General features: G+C 36.6%; 1 protein-coding gene across 13 annotated transcripts in view; it reads left to right on the top strand.

Moving 5' to 3' along the window:
* MYT1L (myelin transcription factor 1 like) overlaps positions 1–14,480 on the top strand; it is a 308,557-nt gene that overhangs the window by 252,695 nt on the left and 41,382 nt on the right. The window lies entirely within an intron of this gene.

The raw sequence follows: 14,480 nt of genomic DNA, 5'->3' as shown, positions 1-14,480 counted from the left end.
TATGTTTTTTAGTGTTTATTTAGTTATTCCCCTACTTAAAATGCATTCTTTACAATTCCTTTCAGTTATTTGGAGTGACAATTGTAAGCAATGAAATTTAGAGAATTATGAGACTTAGCTTTGATCTGTCTTCCTGCACCATATGCTCAACTGCAACTCTGTATGTGGAAGAACTGTAGCATTTGTTGGTGCTATTAGATAGTGGTACTCCTGAGCTGGTACTATGGTTAACATGGAAAGATGTTCACAAGTAATGAGGAAAAATTGGGTAGGGAAAGTACAAATGGACAGCTCATGCTGCCATGCTAAGCAGTATTATGTCTTTACCCTACATGAGTACCTTAAATAGCATTTCTTGAGTTCAGTACATACCCTAATGAAAAAAACAAACCTTGATGTAAAGCATGGGAAAGATAAGAAAGCAAGCCTAAGAAAGCTGCTGAAGTTAGATTGCTCTCTAATCTTAGCTACTCTAATCACTAGAAGCAAACAATAGGTACAAAAAATACGATTTATTTCCCACCCAGTCAAAAATTACCTTTTGAAACTATCAGTTTAGATCATGCTGGTACATGCTGCTAGAAAGCTATGTGATACGTGAGGGGAAGGGATGTAAATGAGATCAGGGAAAATATGTATGTATAAGCAGAGTAAGACATGAGAACCTAACCCCAGAAAAACTCAGATTTGGACCTGGATTTTTGGTTGGGATGGGTCAAGTGGTAGATATTCGAGGGAGTGTCATTACATAAGCAAAACACAGACAAGGCTCTTGGGGCAGCATGAATAATACTGTAAGCTCATACCTTGCTGCTCTAACCCTTTATAAAATTTCCACTTGTGTTAGGAAGGTATTCCTGAGTTACTCCATCACCTTGGCCATTCTCAAGCATCTGCGGTCAAGCCTACATAATAGACACCAGAAAGAAAAAAAAAAAAAAAGAAAATCACATAAACTTGAGACCCCACTCCTGTCTCACACCATTCTCTCTACTTTTTCAAGTTTTGCCCAAGCAAAGAGAACAAGTTTAAGTCATATTTAAAGCTATATTTTTAGGTTTAGCATCTATTATCTATTTAGCATCTATCAATAGATATCATAATATCTATTGAACTCATAAAAACTCTGTTAAGTGAATTCAAAAGTTAGGAAATGCCAGAATTTTAAGCAGGCTAACTTAGTTCTCTTTTACATTTTCATTATAAGGCAATCCTTCATTTTCTGATCATATATTTTTCCATAGGATAGCAAAGTAGTTTATTGCACAGGGCAGACAGTAATCACTGCATAAGTAACTAATGAATTTATTCTGTTTTTCTCATTGTCTCATGTGTGGCCCCGTCTGTTATTCACTGCACTTTTCTTAAACTGTACTCTCAAGATATAACTACTAATTCACTCACACATTTGTCACTACCATTGCATCTGAGTGTTTCCTAATTAATTTATATTGGTTTTAAAGGAATTAATTTAATTTCATCTGCAACTATACTCTGAAGTAAGTCAGGGTTGATATTATCCCTATTTTAAAGCCAGAAAACTTAAGCATATAATTTTGATTGCTCAGTTTGAGACTTCTAGGGCTCAGTTTGTCAGAGTTCTTCACACTCACTGTAGGGAACTGTATATGTTCAAAGCCAAGTACCCACTGAATTTGCTTGGAGCTGTGGGAATTCAGCAGTGCTACTTGATGAGTGAATAACCCTTTGTGAAAAGGGATGAACTCCACAGAAAAAGCAGGAGAGTCCAGTGTTCCAGAACAACCATGGGACTATCCTTTTTCCTGCCCCAAAACTGATCAGTCCCTGTTTCCACTTGGTCCATTTACTCTGTCCTGTTTTCCTTCGTCAATTTTTCCACCTTGCTCCCTGTCTCAAGCTCCTTGTCTAATCAGCTCATCTTCTGCCTCCATCACATTTTTATTTTTGTCCTGTACCTCTACATCCTGCTGAACTTGGTACACAGAGAGAAAGCATCTTCACATTTGTCACATATATTCGAAAGCAGGGAAGTAGAGTCCTATGGATGGCAACATCCTTTATACAGCTCTCATTTATGCTCTTGTTCTCTGTCTAAGATGGAAGAAGATGTGATCATGTAAATGATAATGTGTATGCACAAAACAGCTAAACCAAAGCTACATAAGCGATTCTGATTCTGGAATTTTTAAACTGTGAAGTACTTCGTTTACATCTGTTATATTTTTCTGAGTGAGGTCTGGGGGTATAATTTCCTTGCTTTTAAAAAGAGCAAGATGAAAAGAAGCAGAAATTCCATAATGTGGGATCCTACTGGCTCTCTGTCAGGCCACCAGCCACCATGGGAGCTTTTGATATCCTCTATATAGGTCAACTGAACTACTGTGGTACCAAACAGCAGTAGAAGGTATAAAACTCTGCATGGACTGGCACCAGGAGGAGGAGGTGGGGAACATTGCTGGTGTGTTTCATACATATTTGCTGACAGCGGAAGAGTAGTGAGAATCAGTAACCTTGGCTCCTGCTCCAGACTGTAGAGAGAAATATATACACATTTTTTGCCTATATCCCAAGCTGAGATCCCTTCTGTCTTGTCCCTACCAGTCTGTACTGCTCTCATCTCTTCATCTTTTATTCCTTGCTCCAGTTTTCAATGTAGTTGTTTCCAGTCATCCATAAAGCTTTCAACCTCTGTAAAATTTCTGGCAAATACTTTTTTAATGTGTGGGCTACAGAAAACAATAAATAGTGTGGCAGAAGAATTGATAGTGCAGTATAGGGATCATATTTCTGGACTGTATAGTTTGGAAAGATTTTATACTTTTATGGCTTTGCCATGCATAGTTTATGTAGAAAATATCACATATGTCCTGGTAAAGCCTTTATATCACATTTTACCGATCCATGGTCTCCTTGTGTGTACTGTACAACACACACAACTTATGTATAATGCAGCTTCCTAACTAGAATTTTGCTAACACACTAATTCTTTTTAATCTTCAACTAAAATACAAAATAGCAGGCACTTCAAATAATATTAATGAATAATATAATGCAGATAGTATTCATAATCAAAATAATATGAGAATCTGAAAAGGTCAGAGAAAAATATATTTTGCTTGATAGTTATGCTCACTGTATTGCCTTTTGGTAGTTGTGGCTCCATGGCTTCCATCACTCACATTTCCTGGCTCCCAGAATAATAATGTTGCAACTTTCAATTAAATTGTTCCAGGGTCAGCATAATTATTATAATTATTCCTTACCACCCATCCTTCTCTTCTGTAAGGCTTCTTGCTCAGGTTTACCATGCAGATTGTATTATTTTCCACTTTCACCCAAAGCCCAAGTGGAAACACAAGAGTCTTTGTGCATAGTTTATCAGCAGACCAAAGCAGTTACACAGCCTGGTCGATGATCACCAATTAACAGAAGAATTTCTTCAGCTTTCATTCTCAGTTGCTTCTGCTGGCAAAAAAAGAGGTCAACAGCTTTAAGGGTCTCTGAAGAAATTAATATCTGGCAAGAATCCAAGCTTTTCCAGCATGAAGATTTTGGTTATAGTACTTGTGAAAAGGAACTAATTTTTAAGGACCTAGGGACACTATATTGATGAGTAAACTTAACTATGATGGGAAAGCAATTAACAGCCCACCCAGTGACAGCTACCAATATTAAAATATTCATAAGTTAAATCCAGTTTAATCTTACCCAGGGGCTTTCCCTTATCAGTTTTCTTTATTTACTCCTTATCATAGGAGGCTTTTCTAACAGTTACAGTTACTTCAAAATCTTAATCCCATTGTAGATTTATGAATACTATAAAAGCACAACATTTTGAAGCACTTTAAATCTTAATCAAAATCAGCAAATTGATCCCAGCCAAAACGCAATATACTGAGATCATTTCTACTCAGTGTACTGCCAGCATAGAAACCAGAGAACCTGGGTACCAGATACTCCCAGAAAATTACAAACTTAGTTCTACTTTGATATAAAAATAACCACAGTTTTTCAAAGGCTATAGGTAATTAACTATTAGCTTGGTCTACTGTGGAACTGACTGGCAAATTGTCAACATTTACCCATGTCAGATTTCTGCTAGAAAATCTCATTAGTGCCTATATTAAAGATTCTGAACCTCAGAAAGATTTGCAGTTCAACCAGATGCCTACAAGTTTGGATACTTAGCTGATACTGTTGTAATACGCCCAGTCCTTTATTCCCAAAGCACCTGTGTCTCTGTGTAGATTTTGCATGTCATTGTTTTCCGTGGGGGGTCATCTTTTGGTATTCCCCTATGGCACTTACAGGGAGGAGCACAGTCCCATTTCTCTCTCTACAATGAAGACTGAGAGCTTTTCTTTTCCACATCTCTTCTTAACTCAAAGTGAGGAGCTCAGTCTATTTTTGCAAATTCTCCACAATGAAGTATGAGTTGGAATTTCTGTGCTTCCTTCTTCTCTCCATGCCATTCTGCCTTAATTTCCATATTCTTGGTGGTCATCTTCTACTCTTTCTTTTATCTTCCTTTTATTCCTGTCTCCCTATTCCCAGATGTGTCATTCTAGCAGTGTCTTCAGTTCAGATAGAAAAGTTAGCTTTTCTGAAGGTCTGCCTGTTAACCACAACTCTTCTAGGAAGAACAACTCCATGCAGTACAGTTTATTCTGGATAGAAAGGATATCCTTAGCTCATATTTCTAGGGAAACTGTCTTTGTAGTATAATTTCTATCATTTGCTTTTTATTGGTGTAATTTTACTGCACTTTGCTCAATAAGAACTAGCAACTGGGAAGAAGGGATATCCTCCCAGAAGCAGGGAAGCTTGTGTTGTACTTATTCTGATAAATTTATAAAATAAAATACTACTGGAAAAAAAGTAATATTTTCTTCATTGCTTTAGTCATCTAGCAAAAAATAGGCCTTCTCCAAGTACAAAATCAAGATGCAGCAACAAAAAATAATAGGATATATTAGTAAAACACCACAGAAACAATCTCCTCTTTAGACAGACAGCCAGATTATTCTTGGATATTGATTGGTACCTGTACTCTTTAAACCTTGACAGCTCTCCCAATATGCAGTCACTTTTTGTACTCAAACCAGTTATTTCTGCAGAGATCTGTTTAACTGCTGATGTGATTTCTCCACCTACATTCTGTGTTTGCCACTTGAGGTGTTTCTGATGTTCAGTGCCTGGGTGTACATTTGTTGCTTCATCTGCATAGGAGTATTATCCCTTGCCTTGCCTTGCCTCGCCTTGCCTTGCCTCGCCTTGCCTCGCCTTACCTTTCCTTTTCCTGCTGAGATTACATCTGTCCTCCTATAAAAACTCAGTAAGGCTATGACCCATTATATAGTTTTCACTCACTTTTCTCTTAGAAAATTACTCTTCGTTGCAAAGGAATAACCATTTCCATTCTTATTATCACTTCCTTTACCCCTGTTGTTTATGTCCTCTTTTTTTTTTTTTTTTTTTTTTTTCCTACATGGGAAACTTAATAGAAGTTATCATTACAGTTTTTCTTGAATACTGAGGTTGTTGAGCCTAGTAAGTAATCTTGTGTTATAATGAAATACTCCTTTGATGCTAAGTATGTAACCTTTGAATCTGAAGATACTTTTTAAGTTCCTTGATGTTTTAGCTAACTTTTACATAGAAAATGTGATTGCAAGGGCCAGACTTGATGTATTTGGAGTAATGTTAAAAATTACTAGAGAAAGTAATTTGTAAATGATAGTGTTTTATTAACTTATCTGCAATGTTATGGTAAAACAAACTGCAGTTTTTAATGTGTTATTAAATTGCAAGTTAGAGTACAAGTCTAATTTAAATTATTAAAAACAAAACCAAGGAACATAGATCCCCAATATTAGTTCATCTATAAGGAATAATCTTTCCTGTTTTGTTCAACTAGATCCTTGGGCCAAGTGAAATTAGGAATCTCATGTGGTTTCAGTGGGTTTTTTTTGCATTTTTGTTTCCTGTATTTATTGCAGATTTCCACTTGGATACCTTATCTTTGATGGCAGCATGCATGCCTGGCCAGAACAGAACACCTTGGGCTCTGTTCCTGCACTTCTCAATACTCAAATGGGCACTGTAGGTTATACCTAGCATTTCCAACCTCATGTTGTGTGGTGTTATGATAATGTCCTTTGTATAGAAACCCATCATCTGCAGCAACCTCATCTCTGTAGTCGCAATAAGTTTTACATATGGAAGTGGCTGGGCTTTTTTTCTGTTAGAATAACTCATTCAGATTCTGGTAAGGTTGAGTCATTCCATTTTTCTCACTTAAGTTTGTCAACTTTTGTCTCCAAAATGGAAAATACTTGAGTTCTGTTTACATAAGACCCTTCATCATTGTTTTCATTTCTGAGAGGTAGTCTTAAAAGCATGTACTCTCTAAAAAACTCCTTAAAAGCCATCTGCATATCAGTACCTCTGATGCTGTGAAATGTTCCATGCAGGCACAAAATGGTTTGCATGAAGCACCTTGCAGAATCAGGGCCTTAGTAAGCTTTCAATACCACAAAATGCTCTGAAATTAGAGGCTTCATTTGCATAGTGGCATCTCCAATACCCAAATAGTTTATGGCCTCTTTCTTTAGGTACTTAATTATTTAAAACAAAAGATATTGATAGCTGTACTTTTTTACTGTTTGAATTTTAATCAGTATTTAAAACCATTTGCCACTTAGTTATCACCCGAAATAGTCTCAATTCAGGTGAACATTTATTTAATTAGAGTAATTTTTTCAAAACAACCTGTATGACTTAAGAGTCTGAACTTTGTTTTCAGAAGGAATGTAAGTGCTGGGCACCCACATCCCTGCAACTGCTATATGCCTAACTTTGAAAGTGGAATTCAGTGTCTGCTGTAACAACTTAGGCAGTTTTGAAGATACAACCCTTAGTTCCTAAGGTCTTCACTAATCACCAAATATTTCAGTGTGAATGTTTATTTGACAGTTCATTTTAATTTTCAAAACTTTTCTCCTGTCAGTCATTCCAGTGCCATTCTGTTCGGCCCCTAAGCAGCTATTCTGAGAAGAACACTTAATTGTGATTAATTATCAATGAATTTGCTTAGTTATGTTAATATGCCCAATGAATCTCTCTAAGGCCTTCTTGTCTTGGAGTCTTTCCATTTGTACAATTGCCTCCGCCTTCCTTGGGTTTGGTCATACTTCTTTGTCATTGAATGTGTCCTACATAATTAATCTCATTCAGCCTGGCATTTGCTTGTATTCAATTCAAGGGTCTTTTCTTTGGCACAATTTGGTTATTGTGCAAACTCCCATTGTGATGTTGATCATTTTTGCTTCAAATCAACAGATCATAACCAATTGCTCATTCCATCCAGATCCGCAAAGATCTGCAACATGATGCTGTGGTATATCCCAAGTGCTGAGGCAATCCCCATGGGAAGTTGCATAAACTATACAGTTGCTAAAAGGGGAATTAAAAGTGCAGTGTTTTGCACTTTCTGTGTTTGGTCAGACTTGCCAAAACCCTTTAATATATACCCTAAAATAAAAGTAATTTTGTCACTTGAAGTCCTAAATATCATTGTCTGGATCCCCAGTTGGTGTAAATTAGCATAGCTCCATTGCCTTCAGTGGAGTTACGCTAAGATACAACAGTGATGATCTGGACAGGTGCCCTCAGCTGCTCTCTTGGGTTAGCATTCATGTTTGATTGCCTTATTTAAATCTTTTGAAGTTATAAAATTCCTTACATTCTTTGGTTTCTTAGAATGGCCAATTGCTAACTCGATTACTTGATGTCTATATCTGCACAGTAACATCTGATTTTGCCATGCAGTTAAGTTCACCCCTTTATTTTTATCTCAGTGCTATTGGGAGTTTGTGGCACACATTTTTTGCAGCACTGTAGTATCTATATCAATGTTTTATATATCTAAAATATCCCATATCCCTCATAAACACCTCATCATAATCTTCTTTTACAATATTTTTTGTATTCCCAGTAAGTGGAATTTACATTTGCTCATCTGCATGTAAAAACTGCTCTTCTACCCTAACACACACAGAATTTCCACTGCTTCAAAGTCTGCTGATTTCTCTCCTTCTACAGATAACGACACTGTGCTCTTTCAGCATGGGCTCATTTGGTGTACACTGTGTGAAACATCCTTAGATTTTGAGGAGTATTTTAACAGTGGCCATCATTAATTATTTTTATATGCTTAATTGTGCTTACATTGCACTCAGCTCCAGCAGTATTTGTTTTCTGTATGAAAGAGGCAGAGGAAGACTGCAGTATAAGCACATTACTGTTGTTATCTATTATTTTTTGGAGTGTGGTAAAAAGGAAAAAAAGACAGGCCGTCGAAAAAAAAATTATACAAATTGTATTTAAGATGCAGTTTCCAGAATTATGGTATTTATATAGTTTCATTAAAATGATCAGCTGTAAACTAGTCAGTCAATCAGAGTGATATTTAAAATGCCATCCACAGGCTTCATAGTTAACAGTACACTGAGATGAACAGAATCTAGTTCCCAAATTTTCAGACTGCAAATTAATGGGGACATAATTATGAAAGCATATGATCAGCTTAAAAGAGCTATAAATATAATTTATTCAAAAGCGATTAGATACTGGAGCACTTTTCTTCTATATTAAGTAGGAAAGGAATCAAATCATACAGATGCCATTTATAAGAAAACCAAGTTGTAATCTTTCCTTTCTTTTTTTTAAAAAAAATTTCTTTACCAATCGAGAACTATTTTTTCCAGGCCAGTCAGTCTGGCATTTTTCTTGAACACATAATTCACACAAAAAGCAGTTTAAAGCAAATTTAGGAGAAAATCACAACTTATTCATTTTGCCTGTAAAACTATGAGCTTAGGGATTTTTTGTTTGCGTGTATAAACTGATGATAGCTAAAAGAACTAAAATGACCGTGTATTAAATGCAGTCTACTGAATACTGAATTCAGAATTTAATAGGTAAACAACATATAATTTACTTTTTGACTATATGATCTGAATCTGTAATTCAGCCATGAGCTAGACACGGTATCAGACAATGGATATAAAAATTAAAAATCATCTTGGTTATTTCTTACAAATATTTGTATATTTTTCTTTTAAATACCAGGATTATTCTTTAAAAGAGAGTGAATTCACTATCTGCTATTTTAACTGCTGTGCATTTCACAAATATGTTTTAATTTAAAAGCTGTAAATGTTGGGTATGCTGGACACTGCAGAGATAAATCACTGGTTTTGTTCCCTATGAATAAGAGTTATAAACAAATTATGGAAAAAAAAACAGGGAAATCACAAAAACTGATATGAAAAGAATTGAATAATTAAAAAAAAAAAAATTATAGATTATGGGTTTCTCCTCAAGGCTTCTCCAGGAACCATTGTAGGTGGTGATTTGTTTTCCTCTGATGCACTAATCAAGAAACATCTGTCAGAAAAGCGTAAGTATGTTCCATAAGTATAGGCATAATGGAGGAGGGGCAAGGGCCTTGGTTTTGGATAACATCCAATACACCTGTTGTGACTTTGGTGTGAAAAATGCAAAAGAATGGAATTATTAAGAAAATTTTTTCTTTATTTTTTTAAGCCAGCTAAGGTTTAATCCTCAACACTCCCATTCACAGAAAAAGACCTTCAATTGTTCTGTCTTTCCTGTGACCTGATTCAACATCCTTTTAAGCCAGGGGAAAACCTCACTGTCTTTAGCTGGCTTTGGATCTGTTCTGTAACTGTGAAAAGCTTTCTGTGAGCAGCATATTTTTAATGGTGTAAGAACGATATTACAAGCCAAATTCCATGTGTAACCCCATGAGCAGAATTTGCACTCCTTAGATTTGACAATAGCAGTTTCAGGTCAATACTGTCATAGACAGAGTCCTATCATTACTTGATTTAGAAGAAAAAGGTACTTTTAAGGTATTAATTAGTCAAATATTGGTAAGGGAGTTCTTTAACTTTTGTTTGACTTCTATTTAATACAATAAACCTCTGTAAATTAAAAATAAGTAATATTTAATGCATATGAGAGGCAATTGTATACCAGCCTATATGCAAAATTTGTATCCAGAATACAACATTTTAACCATAGTTCACCTGATTTCAATTTCTTTTTTACAAATTTTGGCCTCACGTCTACTGAACCCAGAGTAAATGCTATTGATTCACAAATGGGTAATAAGTAAACAAGTCAGGACAACATTATCTCCAATTTTTTGTAAAAATTCTTGTGAATGTTAATGTACCACAGACCAAGTATGTTTTATATCTCCATATAAAATCTTACATAATCAAGAATGATCTCAAAAATAATTTTATTCCGTCTTAAAGTTTGAAAGCCATTATTTCAAGGTAGTGGAATTTTCTTTAAAGCAACGAGAACTTTTTTTTTTGTCTGTTCATGTTGATGAAAATACTTCTCATTCAAAGATAAAGTAAATATCACAAATGCTTATCCAAAGGGTATTTTTTCTTATAAATTTCCCTCATCATAAAAAAGGGAAATTGTCAGTTTCTAAAGACACTGCCAGTGGATTAAATTCTGTGTAAGAGATACACTCCACATCAATGAGTACTGGGAAGTGGCAACCTATGGGACACGTTTCTGTAAGATGTAATTTACTGGGTAACCTGTTTCACAGTCTTTCAGTTGACCTTCCTGAGATGCTATCTTCATCTTGCAATTAGTGGTTTTCCTATGGCTGAATGAGTGCTGAGAGTGGAATTCTGCCTATCCCTAGTTCATGCCAGGATGTTAATAAGATGCTCCTTTTCTTTCATGTCATGTATAGTTGAGGATCACAACCTCTGAGCTAATCAAAACAGAGAATTTGTGTTTCAGCCGTGTTCCTGCCCCACGTATTATTCTCCCAAATCCTTTTCAGGGGACAGTCAATTAGCAGAAATGGTTGTAAAGATAGTGATTTTTTAAAATATTTTGTCAGATTTTGAATACAAGATGTAAACGTTCACTCTGAAAATAGAAAGTTATGGTTCCTCTTTGCCAGCCTGTAAAGAGAAAAGTATGAATCAATGTTTAGACAAGATATGTAACACTAACCAAGTGAATTAGAAATCAGAGTAAGGAACAGAAAATAGATGCTCAGGGATATTTGGCTATAAGCACACAAAAACAAGTGATTTTGGAAAAGAGGTCTATTGCTTTAAAGAATCAGAGGGAAACCTTTTTTCTTGTAAAAATCATGTAAGGCAAAGCTGTTAGATGCAGCTCGAGGCTGCTTTTCTGATTCTGCATTGCATAAGAGCTCTGAGCCCTAAGGTATAATAGATCATGAGCACTTTCTCTGCCTGCATTCCTGACCGTGAGCAAAGTGTTTCTGTGTGAGCAACCTGTTTCCTCCACTGCAATATGCAGTCGCACACATGGCCATTGTGCTGCAAAGCCATTTATCCCTGTTTGTAACCCCTGACCTCTCCAGCATTCTGCACAGCTGTATAGGAAACTATTCCTGCAGCTATTGGACTGCAAAATTAAAGTGGCTCTTTCATGAAATGTTTACAGTATAAACCAAACCTGCACTGCCTAATCTTATGGGAGTTGCAGAAGGGGAAATTGTACAAAAGCATGGGCTTTCTGCCTTTGTTAACTTTAAGGAGGAAGAAAGGAGGGCCAAAGTAAGAAAAGACACCAATATTCCGTGACAATAAAAATCACAATTCATTTTCAAGTGCTCTACTTAATGATACCTTGGAACATTCTTATGAAGCTGGAATTATTACTTAAGTGCCGTTCAGTACAGTCTCAGATTCCAGTGCAAGAAGAAATAGTATAGCTTGGAACAGTTTTAATGGTCTTATCGGAGCTTCCTGCCCTCACTGAGGGGATGTCTCCTTTGTTCACATAATGTGCAAACTGCCCCATACAGCCTGGCAGGTTAGGGTGAAATGGCACCAATTTCAGGTTATTGAATACTGTACTAAAAGCTCCGTTGTTTCTTTTACTGCTACCCAGACAGCTGCAACATCCTTTCAGGAGGGAGAGAAAACTCCAAAGCAGAGGCAGATGGATGCCCGGAGTAGAAACTGGGAGTATTATCTCAGGCACACAGTCCCTCTAACTGACCAGGATGTTTGGTGTGATCTACTTTAACTACCTTGCTGAGAATTTCTGAGCATTTATTAGCTCTTCAAACTAGACTTCAAAGTCATCATGTTCAGTTATTGAAAAGAACATATACAAATACAAATAAATATACAAATATTTCCAATATATACCAATACAACTATACAAAGAAATTGGCTGATGGTTGAACTTGAACTGTCAAGAAGGGATTGAAATCAAGTAGAATGATGGTGCTTGATCTTTCTGGAAATAAGACTGTAAGGAAAGGTTGCATCTGAACTGCCATTAGGAGGCCAAACATTATGCTCTCTGATACAGCTTTTAAGACATATTACAGAATTATAAGACCATGTAGGCAGAGACCTCCAAGTGTTACCTAGTCTAAACTCCTGCTCAGACCAAGTCTAGTTGGAGTGGGTTGCTCAGGACCTTGTTCATTCAAGTTTTGAGTGTCACTAAGGTTAGAGTTCCCACAATCTGCTCCAGTGTTTGACCAGCCTGATGTTTGGGGTTTTTTTTCCTTTATAATGAATTGGGTTTTCCTGTGCTGAGCCTTGTCCCCATTGCCTCTCATTTTTCAGCTGTACAGCTCTGATATAACTTTTACTGTGCCTTCACCACACCATCCTGTTAGGTATTTGTAGACAGCAATAGGATTTCTTATACTTTGCTTCTTAAGAATGAACAAGTCAGCTCTCTCAGCCTCATATATCAAGTGCTCCAGGCCCATAATCATGCTGCAACATCTTGCAGCAATGCAAACTTGCATCTTAGTGTTTGTTGTTCTCAGAGCGCTGGGAAGAATACAAAAGCCATTGTGTCCTCCTGAGTGTTACTTCATTAGGGCAGATTTGTCTGCCCACTGTCTAGCATCTGAGACTACCTCAAGGCAGTAGGATGGAGTACTTTTAGGAGTGGGCATAGCTGTGGTCATGCCCAACCTGTCCTCCTTGCAGATATGCTCTTGACTGGACCTGCCCTAAGAATTTTCCACTTAAGTATTAATTAAGCCTTGCTTAATATTGCAGGCCTGAGGTATATTCAAGTAAATGATGAGGTTAAGTCAGTGTAGATGGAGTCGGAGCCTCAACTCAATTGTACCAGAAATCAGAGAATGTCTGAGAATTAGAATAAACTCACACAGCAAATCAGTGACAAAATCAGTGACAAATCTGGATTTCCCTTAGCTGTACTGTTCATTAGCCTTCTTACTAGACCAGACTGCCTCTCACAGTCTGATATAATTCACACTCAGTATTTTCACATTTCCTCACTTGGGCTTCTGACAAATGTTTTTAGGCCTAGAGGGAAAAAGCTGCTTGTTTTCGTGAAACGGAAACTGAAGGATTTTACTCTTTTGCTGTTGACTCTTCACCCCCAAAATAGAAAGTAGTATCTCTGCTTTATGTTTCTGGGAAAGTGAAACCCTTGAGAGTTTGCTCCCCTTATCCAAATGTTAACCAGTCCCTGTTATTGGATGGCATGTATTTTCAGACAGAAATACGTACATTCAGAAGAGATTTAAAAGTCCATCCAGTATAGGAACTTCATGGTACAACAGCACTTCTCAATGCTAATGGGCACAGTGCAGTGACTGCATATGGAACAATATGTATCTCTCAGCCTTAAGATGCAATTAGTGACCTAAGCACATTTTACACTGAACTATCATGTTTACCTTATCTTACCTTTTTGAATGTGCACTGAAAATCATCTTTTTAATTGTTCTTTTGAAACAGGAGAGAAAGAAACAAGCTGTTAATAGTGAAGAAAATTCCAGCCCATTGCATTTTCTGTTATTTGGATTATTTTAATGGTGGGTTTTTTTCTGCAAACTTCTAAGCTGTCATGCTGCCCATGATATATTTCCTAGATAACTCAAAGTTGTTTACAGTCCTGTTCATTTATGGCTTTGCCATGTTGCTAGACTGAGAGGACTCTCATTAGAGGCAGGACTCCTGATTCTTTCTTAATTATATAGGGATAGAAATATTTTGTTGGCTTAGTATTTTGTACAATATTCGATACACTATTTTGAAAGAGAACATATAAATTGGACTTCCTTCATGCTCTTCTTCTTTCCGTCCTTCCCACTCAGACTTTTCTTTCTCACTTACATTTGGTCCGACTGCCTCCTTTCCTGTTACCTTCTAGATTCCTTCTCTTGGTCAATACTTTTGCATGCACAAGTTGAACAGTTCTGTTCAAATGAAAAATAGATAAACACAATAGCTAAGGAGTGGCTAGGGCTCAGTTGTGCCCATCCTCTTCCCAATGACTTTAGTGGATTGTTAAAACCACAGACTACATGGAAGTTGTTAATTTGCTTCCTCTGCTTTTAGCAATCCTAATCTGATAGTTTATCTCAGCATTTCTTGGGGAAGTGCTGACTGTTT

Source organism: Tyto alba, unplaced genomic scaffold (genome assembly GCF_018691265.1).
Source record: "Tyto alba isolate M040663 unplaced genomic scaffold, T.alba_DEE_v4.0 Super-Scaffold_40, whole genome shotgun sequence".
NCBI lineage: Eukaryota > Metazoa > Chordata > Aves > Strigiformes > Tytonidae > Tyto > Tyto alba.
Note: the sequence above shows the minus strand (reverse complement) of the source record. Positions and strands in the feature narration are given on the sequence as shown.